This window comes from Rhineura floridana, chromosome 19 (assembly GCF_030035675.1).
Source record: "Rhineura floridana isolate rRhiFlo1 chromosome 19, rRhiFlo1.hap2, whole genome shotgun sequence".
Lineage (NCBI taxonomy): Eukaryota > Metazoa > Chordata > Lepidosauria > Squamata > Rhineuridae > Rhineura > Rhineura floridana.
Genome location: NC_084498.1, coordinates 20,424,642 through 20,437,700, shown reverse-complemented (window position 1 = coordinate 20,437,700; position 13,059 = coordinate 20,424,642). Strand labels below are relative to the sequence as shown.

Sequence of the window (13,059 nt, the reverse complement as noted above, 5' to 3'; positions counted from 1 at the left end):
CAGTTCGCCAGCCAGACAATGTTTACAAAAATTCACATGTTAGGGGAAAGTGCGCACACAATGTCTGTATGTGTGTGTGTAAATAACATACAAATATGCATTATATTATATTAGCAGAAATGGCTCTCCAAAATGTCTGCATTAGTCAAAACTGCCCACGAAAATGTGTTTATTAGGAGATATTCTTCATGAAAATCTTCATGAGAATCTAAACAACAGTTGAGTTTAAGATTGGAAAAATGAGAAATTGACAGATCTTTCCGCCCCGCCCCTTCGTAGTGAACTCTGGGAATTGTTCTGTGAGGGGGGGCTGTAGGTTGTTAAGGGTGCTGAGAGTTGCTAGGAGATTCCTATTCCCCTCTCCAAGCTACAATTCCCAGCATTTCCTGGGAAGAGGGATTGATTGTTGAACCACTCTGCAAACTGTAACTCAGAGAGGGAGCAGGGATCACCTGACAACTCTCAGCTGGGCCGGCACCAGATATGACTGGGACCTTGGGGCCATAGCTCAAGCCCCCACCCCATACAGGTGGTGCAAGGCTAATAAGCTCACCCACATGCTCATCTACCTCTTGTGTTGTGTGAATGACGTGCACGCACTGACAGGAGAGGTAGGTGGGGTATGCGTGCGGGTTTAATGAAACCCATGCTGTCTGTATTGGAGGGGTGCCTGGGAGCTCCCTCTCCACGAGCTGTGGATCATGGAACGGGAGTACCACCCTCCAACCCTAAGGATGGGCCCCTCTGTACTGCAGGGGCCCTCAGCCAGGGCCCAACCTGGCCACCCTCTGGCACCAGCCCTGACTCTCAGCACCCTTATCAAACAACAGTTCCCAGGATTCTTTGGGAGAAGCTATGACTGTTTAAAGTGATGTAATAGTGCTTTAAATGTACAATAGTGCTTTAAATGTACAGTGTAGGTATAGCCTGTGTTTACATAGCAGCTTCCATAAAAACACCATCCCAATATTAAACATATACAGTATATTGAGTTCTGGTGGTGCTGCTCCACTCTGTGATGTCAATTCCAGCACAAGCCACTTTGCTTTTTAGTTTTGATGCATTTCAGGAGAAAACCAAGAAGACTGCCGCATGCGGAATGCTGCCTGTTTAAAGACCTACAGAGTTTCCTGACTTGTCGTTTGAGCAGGAGAGCCGCCGGCCTCACTTGGAAACCTTCTTATGAAATGGCTCATTGAGCAACTGAACAACCTCCGGGTGGAGCAGAATTTTAACCGTCGTCAAATACCAGGTGGGCTGATACAGGGTCTGATTGTTCCCTCTTGAAAATATTTGTTTATTGACCAAGAAGCTCCAGGCGGCATGCATCATTATCCCACTCCCTGGCTTAGCGATTGATCACAACAAACCTGTGAGGTAGGTTAGGCTGAGAGACGGCAACTGGCCCAAGGTCACCAAGGGAGCTCCATGACTGCATGAGGATTTGAACCCTGATCTCCCAGGTCCTATCTCCCAGGTCCTAGTCCAGTACTCTAAGCATGACGCCAGACTGGAAGTGGATAAGGGCACCCCAAATGATCAGGATGGTAGAACATTTTCTCCATGGGGAAAGGCTAATGTGTTTTGAGCTTTTTGAGCAAACAAGTGCTGTCGTGTGGACTGTCCCTGCTCAGGCCCCTAGCCAGCCAATAATATTTTCTTCCATTCCGTTTCCCCTTTCTCCCCACTCCCATTTTTGGGGCAGGGGGTTGCCCCCTACCAACAGACACGTGGCTTTCTGCTCCCAGTAAGCATGGTCAATATTCATTGGGCTGTTTTGGCATCTCTTACTTTGCTCATTTTCCGCCTCCATTTTCTTTTTTGTGTGTAATTCTGAAAACGTGGGGGTTCCCCTGAGCATGCTGATGACCTCCTCTGTGCTCCTCAGTGACGCCACTTTGGTTGCAGTCCCGTCGGCACTCATCCACTCCATTCGCTATTGGAAGGAGTGACATTATTAAAGGCAAGGGGAAACCTGAAAGGAATTTGTGCAATATATAGGTAGCATGAAGAAAGTGGATCGATAGCAGAAGAAGGACCAAAACATCCAGCATCATATTGCAGGTGGAAGTTGTACACATAGGGGAGATTTAAGTGTGAGTGGGGCCAGCCCTGCCGTTAGACAGAGCGAGGCAGCGGTGTAATAGATGCCAGGGGAAGCAGAAGCTTCCACCATTCCTCTTTGTTGCCATCAGGAGGAAGGATTGAATCCAGCAGCAATCCAGGTACAGAGTGGGAGGCTGCAGAAGCACCAGCTGAGGACCTGGACCAGATTCAAGGCTCTGAGCTGAGGGCTGGAGATGAGGAGGTCACTGCGCCTGGGGCTGTCAGACAGGAGCCCCCAGAAGAACCTCTCAGATGCCAGAGCCTGCAGGGCCAGAGGCAGGATCCCTACAGGTGTCGTCCCCTGAGAAACCCAGGGCCTTGCTGATCCAGTGATGCAAGACACGTACCAGGCGGGTACCAGGCTATGGAGCGGAGGAGGAGTCCCTGTCTTCAGGCCAGAGGGTTGGCCCTTTAAGACTCTGAAGGTCTCCACAAGGGGGTGGAGCCTAGAAGAGGGAGTCTGGAAGCTCTCAGCCTCTGTTGGGTGGAGTGGCTTGCTTGGAGCTATCCATGGTCCTGCAACTCCTGGCCTGCCTTGCCCATGGGGTCCAGCATCAGACCAGAATGCAAACTGGGTCTTGTAAGCTAGCCTACTTTGTGCCCGCGGCTTTCTGGTATGGTGGCGGAAGTTATCCCATCACCACTTCTGAAGAGTCTTCTATCTGTCTGTCTGTCTGTCCGTCCGTCCGTCTGTCCGTCTATCCATCTATCCATCTATCTAATCTATTCTATAATAGGACACTCAGGGCAGCTTACAATAAAATCGAACACAGACATAATAAAATTGTACACGGTAAAGATCACAAAAACATTGAAATAAATTAAAATACATTAAATTCATAGGGTTGCCATAAGTCGGAATAAGAGGTAAAATTAAAACAGAAGGCTAAAATGCATGTACGTGTGTGTGTGTATAAAATTATTATCATTATTTTTGCTCCTAATATTTCCATTATGGCGTAAGCCTGTGACAGATCTTAAACTCAGAACCTGCAAGAATTCTCTTGCATGCTACCTTGGCTAAAGAATTAAGTAACTTGCATGGAATCAGCCAGAACAGGGAAGAGAGCTCTTGAATAAAGAATAGAACAGAAAAAGATGCCCTGTGATAATGTCCGTAAAAGCTTGTGTTGGTGTCTGGTCTGAATGTCAAAAGCAGCTGTCCACTGTCAGAGGCAGTAAGCCGGTTGCTGGGACCTGCAAATGGGAAGCGCAATAGGGTTGTTCTCAGGCCCTGCTTGAGGGCTTCCCACAGGCATCTGGTTGGCTATAGTGAGAACAGGATGCTGGACTAGATGGGCCTCTGACCTGATCTAGCAGGGCTGCTCTTATGGCATGGCACCTTGCTGCTAGGCTGCTCTTGTCACTGCTGTCCTCCACCCCTGGATGCACAGGTTTGACCTCTACCATCTTGGTAGCCGTGCTTCTCCCCCCCAATCTATTTTTTGTGGTATTGTCATTTGACAATGTATAGCAAGTTTAAGCGGCATAAATAGCAAAGCAGAAAAAATGCCCGCCTTTTAACTTCACAGCCGCTCTGGAGCTATATAAGCACTCCCATGACTCTGAGAATGTTTTCTAACACTAGGGCCACATCCTCACCATATATTTAAAGCACACTGGTACCACGTGAACAGTCATTGCTTCCTCCATAGAATCCTGGGAGCTGTAGCTTGTGAAGGGTCATGAGAGCTCTTAGGAGACCCCTATTCCCCTCACAAACCTACAATTCCCAGAGTTCCCTGGGAAGCGGGAACAATTATTAAACCATTCTGGGAATTAGAGTTCTGTGAGAGGAATAGGGGTCCCCTAACGACTCTCAGCACTCTTCACAAACTACATGTCCCAGGATGTGTAAGCCACCTTGATGTGTAAGCCGCCTTGAGCACAATTTTTTCTGGAAAGATGGCATACAAATAAAATTATGAATGATTGAATGAATCATTGGGAGAAGCCATGATTCTTCAAGTGGTATTGGAGTGCTTTAAATATATGATGGAGATGTAGCTTCAGAAAACCAATCAGCAATATCTGATATGCCTCAATTCATGCACATCTAACCAATGGGAGGTAATCCACCCAAAAATGTTGCCTGCACATGCCCCCATTGAAATGAATTTATTTGGTTGGCTCTCCCTCCCCACTCTATAGTTCTTGTTAAACATATTTCTTCTTTAATCTTCCCAGGCCTTTCCTTGCCCCCCCCAAAACTCCCCAGTTCTTATTGTCTCTGTTTTCATTTGCTACCAGAATGCACCACTTTGCAAGAGACAGCACCAGCTGAATAATCATTATGATCTCCATCATCAGTTTTCTGTGCAGGGTGGGTAGCCAGCACAAAAGTTAGCCCCAAATAAGATGTGCATGGGCGAGAGGGAGACACTCTGTGCAATCAAAGGCACACTTTTCATGAGGCTACTCTGTGGGACTCTTCTTGCTCAATAAATCAATGGATAAGATAATGTGTAAAAGATCATGTACCCCAATTCATTATTTCTTTCCTGTCTCTAGATACTCTTCCGTTTCCTGAACCTCTCGCTTTGCCACCTCCGCAAAGGGCATTCAGGCAGGGACATGCTGTTCAGCTAAATAAGATGCACAAGTTATGTGACGTAGTGCCCAAGAGATCAGGAATTTCCTGGTTCAAATCTCGACTCTGCCATAAAGGCCTACGGACCAGAAGGGGTCATCATTACCATCTGGGGTGAGTATCCTATATATAGTATGGAAAGCCAGTGTGGCATAGTGGTTAGAGTGCTGGACTACGACCTGGGAGACCAGGGTTTGAATCCCCACACAGCCATGAAGCTCACTGGGTGACCTTGGGCCAGTCACTGCCTCTCAGCCTCAGAGGAAGGCGATGGTAAACCGCCTCTGAATACTGCTTACCATGAAAACCCTATTTGTAGGGTCGCCATAAGTCAGAATCTACTTGAAGGCAGTCCATTTCCATTTCATATATAATACATATATACACATCCTATGACCCTAGTAAAATTATCATCCATGTTGGCTGCCGTATAGGGCAGAAGGGCGGGATAGAAATATTTTAAATAAAGAAAGAAATATGTTGGCTGTCATAACTTATACTGTAAAAGCACTTTAATTAAGTAAAAAAAAGTAGTAGAAAAATACATAATATCAGGTTTCACACCTTTCCCAGCTGACTGTAAATTGACTGTAAAACATCTGTGGCGTACTGAAATAATTGGGGAGTTCCAAAGAGGAGGCGCTGCCATGCTTAAAGATTGATTTCTCGTCAGTGCGGAATGAACGTGATGTAGCTCTTGTACAAGTGCCAGTTCCGCAGGCCGAAACGGTCGAGTGGGTGCCTATGGGGTGAGGCGATCCTTCACGTAAACCGGTCCCAAGCTGTTGAAGGCTTGACATCCTAATTCCAATGCCTTGAATTTGGCCAGGGGGGTTCTTTGAGCTAGGGTGTAACAGGCTGACCAGAGTCTCACTCTGTCAGCAGAAAAGGAGGGGGGGAGAGAAAGGGATCTGCTGCTTGCTGGTGTGGGGGCAAGACGCGGCTTGTGGGACTGGGAGGGCAGTGGGCCGCACAGGGAGGCTGTTGCCTATTTTAACTTTGGGTGTGTGTGCGATTTTTGTGGAAGGGGTTGTGGGGGGCTGTACTGAGGTGCCTGACTGTTTGTATGTGGTTTAAGTTTGTTTTTTGCAGGGCAGGGTGGGTAGGTACGAGGTGGGTTTTTTTTCTCTGTTCCCATGATAATTTCTCAACTTTTGAAATGTGCCCATGGACGCAAAAAGGTTGGTGGTGCCTGATATATATGGTTCCTTCTCCTCCTTTCAAAAGTGGCGGCAGCGGAGGAGATCTTAAGTGGCCGGACAACGCATAGGAAACTCCCTTATACCAAGGCCACATTCACCCCATACATTAATTCCACTATTATTCCACCTGAAACAGTCACGGCTTCCCCCAAAGAATCCTGGGAAGTATAGTTTTGTGAAGGGTGCTGGGAGTTATTGGGAAATCCCAATTCCCCTCACAGAACTACGATTCCCAGAGTTCTCTGGGAAGAGGGCTTGACTCTTAAACCACTCTGGGAAATGCCCGTCTTCAGGCCCTTTAAGGCTCTGGTGTTCTTTCAAGGGGGTGGAGCTTGGGAGAGATGGTCTGGAGCAGCAGTGTAGTGGCAAATTCAGAAGTGCAAGGTCCCTTCATGATAATCAAAGCCACACCTTCTCTTTTTTTGCTGCTGGGTTGAGGTGAGATCTTTGTTAATGCCTTCTCCCACAACAACAGACTCGGAGCCAATAAGCATGAAAGGGGAGAGCGTTAGCTACTGAAAAGAGTCTTCTCAGTAGCTGACTCACCTGCTTCCACTCTGATTGGCTCCAGTCAGCAGAAAGGGACAAGGACGCATGTTAGAAGACTCTTTTCAGTGCCAACGCACTCCTCTTTCATGCTGTTTGGCTCATCGGGTGCTGGCGACATAGAGGCCCTGCTGAGACCTGGCTCCCAAAAAAGTAAGTGGTCTAAGACCCCCTTGAGACCCTGGATGACTACTCTCCTGGTCTGGAGAGAGAGGCGTAAAAGGCCTGAGTGTCTCCCAATCTTTGTTGGAGAAAGTTGCTCACTCGAAGCTGTCTGTGGTCCAGCAACCTTCACCTTTCCTCCTTAGGATCGGGCATTGGACCAGAAAACGGACAGATTTGCATTCAAATGTAAACTGAGCAGCATTTCTTCTCCATCCCTATTAACGCTCCCTAGGTCTATGCTCAATGTGTGCCACCACGAAAGATGCTGGAAGGTTTAGCTTCCTTAACGAGCCAGGGAATGGTCATGTTCGTGTTATTTCACGGGCACAAGGAAGGATGGGAACCTGATGAGCTCACAAAGAAAGGTTTGTGCAAAGCCTTGGCAAGCAGGATTGAGGTAGGAAAAGCATGTTGTTTTTTCACCGAAAACCTGAACTGGCCACTTGGATACTTCATCAAAGCAACATGGTGGCATTGTTGGGTGGCAAGGTGAAACGGACAGGAGGCTAAAGAAGGACTGACTCCAGTTTGGGGGGAATCCTTAGGCAAGACACTTTCAGCAGTCTGGAGAGGGGGGGCTCCTTCCACGGCTTTTCTCTCCTGGGCCAGCCACTGCTGCTAGTTGTTGCTGTTCCTTGCCATGGGCAGTGCTTGCTTGCCTGCCAATAGTGGCTGTGGCAGCTTCTCCTTCTCACCATTGCCATCGTGTTGGTGGAGGCGGATGGCTCCGTGTCAGTGGGGCAGTGGAATCCGCTCCACGTTTTAGTCCGAACTGGAACATTCAAGGTAGGTTGTTAAAATGGAAACACAGCTTTCCTTTGAAACTCGCACTTCTAATTTTGCAATGACGTTTTTCCAGCCGTATAATTGTACAACAGTGTGTATGTTAAAGGAAAGTGTCCCTTTCCCTCTGCAAAGGTGGGGGACCTATTAAGTTGGTCCGCTCCCGGAGACTAATGGATCCTTTGGGTTTTCAGAAGGCTCTGGGAGATTTTCCGGCTGATAAGACTACTGCTCCTGTCGAGGCCCTGGTCGAACTGTGGAATACGGAAATGACCCGGGCTGTTGACAGGATCGCTCCTGCACGCCCCCTTCGATGTAGAGCTCATACAGCTCCGTGGTATACCCCGGAGCTGAGAGTGATGAAACAAGAGAGGAGGAGGCTTGAGTGTAGGTGGAGGCGAACTCCTGACGGATGCAATTATGCTTTGGTAAGTGCCTCCACTAAGTTGTACATAGAAGCAGTAAGGGCAGCAAAAAAGTGTTATTTTGCTGCCACTATTAGATCACCTTTATGCCGCCCAGCGGAGCTTTTTAAGGTAGTACGTGGGCTTTTACACTCTGGCCCTCAGGATACTACAGAGTCATCTGAAGCCCGCTGCAACGAGTTTGCGGGGCACTTCCAAAATAAAATCGCATGCATCCGTAGGAACCTCGACTCTAATGTTAGGACAGTTGAATCCATTGAGGTACCTAGATCACGGTCTTGTCCTCAGTTGTTGGATGAGTTTCAGTCGGTGCAGCTTGAGGAAGTTGACAAGATGCTTGGACTGGTGCGTGCAACCACATTGGTACTCGACCCTTGCCCTTCTTGGCTAGTTAAAGCTAGCCGGGCTGGAACTGCCAGCTGGGCCAAGGAAGTGATCAATGCCTCCTTGAGTGAGGGAGTTGTCCCTCGTTGTCTCAAGGAGGCTGTAGTGAGACCTCTCTTGAAGAGGTCGTCCTTGGACCCAGATAATTTGAACAACTATCGACCGGTAGTGAATGTTCCATTTCTGGGCAAGGTCTTGGAACGGGTGGTTGCCAGCCAGCTCCAGGCGCTCTTGGATGAAACCGATTATCTAGATCCGTTTCAATCCGGTTTTAGGCCCAGTTTTGGCACAGAAACAGCCTTGGTCGCCCTGTACGATGATGTTTGTCGGGAGAGGGACAGGGGGAGTGTAACTCTGTTGATTCTCCTTGATCTCTCAGCTGCTTTTGATACCATCGACCATGGTATCCTTCTGGAGAGACTCGCGGAGTTGGGAGTTGGGGGTACTGCTTGGCAGTGGCTCCGCTCCTACTTGGCGGATCGTCTCCAGAAGGTAGTGCTTGGGGAACATTGCTCGATACCCTGGACTCTCCATTGTGGAGTCCCTCAGGGATCGGTTCTGTCCCCCATGCTTTTCAACATCTACATGAAGCCTCTGGGTGCGGTCATCCGGAGTTTTGGAGTGCGTTGCCATCAGTATGCTGATGACACGCAACTCTATTACTCCTTTTCATCTGCTTCAGGTGAGGCTGTTGATGTGCTGAACCGTTGCCTGGCCGCGATAATGGACTGGATGGGAGCTAATAAACTGAAACTCAATCCAGACAAGACTGAGACGCTGTTGGTGAGTGCCTTTTCCGCTCAGGTGGAGGATGTTCATCCTGTTCTGGATGGGGTTACACTCCCCCTGAAGGAACAGGTTCGTAGTCTGGGGGTTCTTTTCGACCCTTCCTTGTCACTCGAGGCTCAGGTAGCCTCGGTGGCTCGGAATGCGTTTTACCATCTTCGTTTGGTAGCCCAACTACGCCCCTATCTTGGCGGTGATGACCTCGCCTCAGTTGTTCATGCTCTAGTGACCTCTAGATTGGATTACTGTAATGCACTCTACGTGGGGCTGCCCTTGAGGACGGTTCGGAAGCTGCAGCTAGTGCAAAACGCAGCAGCCAGACTACTGACGAGGACCAAGCGGTTCTCACATATTACACCTGTTCTGGCCCGTTTGCACTGGTTGTTGATTTGTTTCCAGGCCAGATTCAAGGTGCTAGTATTGACCTATAAAGCCTTACACGGTGTGGGCCCGCAATATCTGATGGAACGCCTCTCCCGCTATGAACCTACCCGTACACTTCATTTGACATCTAAGGCCCTCCTCTGAGTACCGTCTCACCGAGAGGCTCGGAGGGTAATGACAAGATCTAGGGCCTTTTCGGTGGTGGCCCCCAAATTGTGGAACAGTCTCCCCAAGGAGGTACGCCTGGCGCCTACGCTGCTATCCTTTCGGCGCCAGGCTAAAACCTTCCTATTCTCCCAGGCATTTTAATATATTTCTATGTATTTTACTGTTTTAATGTTTTAGCTATGCTAATATCATGTAGTGTTATTATGAATTTGTATTTTTATCTGTGATTTTGTTCATTTATTGTATTATTGTATGTTGTACACCGCCCAGGGAGCCATTGGCTATGGGCGGTTTATAAATGAAAATAAATAAATAAATAAAATAAATAAAAATTCATAGGTTGGTGAAAATGACATACAAAGGGAAGCATTATATTAGGGAGATTTGCTTGCAGAAATGTGTACATTAGGCAGCATTTTATGTAAACAGCTTAAAGCAGGCCTTTCCAAACTTTTTTTCCCCCTGCACAGCCCACTTGGAAAATTTGTGAGGGTCTTGGCGGGCCGCTTAATCCACTGTGCTAGATGGTGCGTGGTTTTAAATTGTATTTTTATTGCTTCTTTTACTTCTTATATTGGAATTTATTGTGTTAAAATTTGCATTGCGCAGAATTCAATCACTTGAATTCTAGAATGGTAAAAACGCAATTAAAATCAATATGACTGTTTCGTGCAGACATGCCACAAGCCACCTGACTGAAACTTGCGGGCCACTGATGGACCATAGTTTGGGAACCCTTGCCTTTAGAGGTTTATTACATTTGAGGAATATACAAATTCTGTTTAATACAAAAATGTGCATACCAGGACAAATGCACACTAAATTGGTAACGAATTTTCATTAGTTTGTTGTTATATGCCTTCAAGTCGATTATGACTTATGCGACCCTATGAATCTCTTTTGGATATATTCATAGGGTTGTCATGGTAAGAGGTACAGTAGGGCCCCGCTTCCTGGCGCTCCGCTTCCCGGCATTCCGCTAATGCGGCAGCTTTCCCCCCCTCTTTAAAAGCTGCTTTTGCCGCTTTTGCGGCATTTTGCAGCATTTTCATGCGACGTGCCCCATTAAAGTCAATGGGGTTCTGCCTTACGGCGATTTCTGCTTTACAGCGGGGGTCCAGAATGGAACCCGCCGTATAAGCGGGGCCCTACTGTATTCAGAGGAGGTTGACCATTGCCTTCCTCTAAGTCTATGGCACCCAGTATTCCCAGGTGGTCTCCCATTCAAGTACTAACCAGGCCTGACCCTGCTGAGCTTCTGAGATCAGATGAGATTGGGTGCATTCAGAATAATATGGCCGTAATTTTCATTAGAACTTAAAAAAATATTTTTTTACCAAGTGTTGTGGAAATGTGACGATCAGAACTACAGATTGGAAAAATGAAAAGCTGGAATTGTCAGGTTCACTGGTCCTTACTAAGAAGGCATAACAGGTGCCCTGAGAATGACCATCAGCTGTTGGCACCTGGGCAGCAGACTGAGCATTCATACGGCGCAGGACCACAATACCTGCTGGAACGCCTCTCTCGATATGAACCTGCCCGTACACTACATTCCACATCGAAGGCCCTCCTCCGAGTTCCGACTCACAGGGAAGCTCGGAGGATGATAACAAGAACTAGGGCCTTCTCAGTGGTGGCCCCCGAACTGTGGAATAGTCTTCCCGACGAGGTGCACTTGGTGCCGACGTTGCTATCTTTTCGGCGCCAAGTTAAAACCTTCCGCTTTTCTCAGACATTTTAGTCTATTTTAGTCTTTTAAATATGTTTAACTGATTTTAGATTTGTGGATGCCTACATACATGTTCCTTGCACTGAATTATTGGATTTTACTGTGTATATTTATATTCCTCTGTTGTACACTGCCCAGAGAGCTATGCTAGTCGGGCGGTAGAGAAATTCAACAAATAAATAAAATAAATAATAAATAAATAAATCAGTCTTCTCCATGATGGTATTCAATGCTAATCCTACTGAGAGTATACCCATTGAAGTTAATGGCTATGGCGAACCTAGGAAGCTGCCTAATACTGAATCAGGCCGTTGGCCCATCTTCCTCACTATTGTCTACACGGACTGGCAGCGGCTCTACAGGATTTCAGGCCGGAATCTCTCCCAGCCCAACCTGAAGGTTCTGGGAATTGAACCTGGGACCTTCTGCCTGCAAAGCAGATGCTCTGCCTCTGAGCTATGGCCCTTTCCCCTAAATTAATTTCAGTCGGTCTACTCTGAGTAGGACCAGTGTTGAATACCACCCACACTGCTATTTCTTTAAATTATGGTGATTGTTTTTAAATGTGCGTCTATACTATATAAATTAGTATCGCAGATATAATGCAAATTTACTTTTTTGCCTTTCTTTTTGCGGTAATGTGCGGCTTCACCTCCCTTGAATTCCCCTTATCCACAAAACCTCAATAATCCAGTCTATTTACAGCCTCCCCTCACAGATTCTTCACGTGTCAACGGGTGCAGCAATCTCCGGCACCCTTTGAGTCCGTGTGCGTCTCTTTCAGCAAAGGGAATAAAGCCTTCATTGAAAAGCAATGGCGAAAGGCAACCGCTATCGCCTGGATCAGGCCTTCACACTGCCTGCTCAGGCTTTTACCTTGCATATATTTGATTTAAAAAATAGTTTTAAATGATATGTTTTTAATACATTTGATGGATAATTCTCTTTTTGTATAACCATTTTCAAATTTAAAAGATTAATCTGTTTTGTTCGACACTGTCCCACGCACACACATGCCCTTGATTTTCAAGACAAGAACATCCTGAAGGTTATATTTATTTATTTATTTTAAAAAACTGTCCTTTTTTATTTACATGGCCATTGGAGGCAATTACAGGCAAAACTCAGGACTGCTGGCAGGTCCATCGCTTCAGAATAATGTGGCTTCCAGATGCTGACAGTTCTGGCTTCCAGACAGCTTCCCTGCTGAATTAACCAGGTTGCTATTCCTGTTCTGATTGGTAGCCCTGCGAATGCACTACAAATCTCTCGGGAGAGAGCCGTTTCTTTTCTCTGTGGCTATTGTCATGAAAATGAATAAATATCTCTCCTTCCTCCCCCTTGGAGGCTTCCTCGGCTGCTGTCTTCAAATTATCTCTGAGCTGGATTCATTTTGCATACTTTGCCTTGCACGTCCCGCCTGCGTTGGTTGGTAGCATTGCCTGGCAAAACCAGACTGGCAAAAATAAAATCTCTGGCAGACAAAGCGAGATGAGTTTGCATGATTAGGGCGCGATCATGCACCTGTGCAGCAGTTAGGGATGCTGGTGGTATTCAGTCTTCACAAAGCCCTAGATCTGCACCTTTTGGATTCATGTGCAGATTGAAATGGAAAATGCAGTCCTATACATCAGAGGTTGAGGGGGACACGTTTTCAGCCTGAGGGCCGCATTTCTTTCTTGGCAATCTCTCAGGGGCCACATGCCAGTGGTGTGTACAGCCAGAGGCAAAAGTGGGTGGAACGACCAATGTGAATTCACTTGTTTTTTTTTAAACAGTAGGCTGGTT

The 13,059-nt window shown here is 47.0% G+C and overlaps 1 pseudogene; it reads right to left on the bottom strand.

The window, feature by feature from the left end:
* Positions 1-10,726: 10,726 nt before the first annotated feature.
* Positions 10,727-10,845, bottom strand: LOC133373625 (5S ribosomal RNA; annotated as a pseudogene).
* Positions 10,846-13,059: the final 2,214 nt, after the last annotated feature.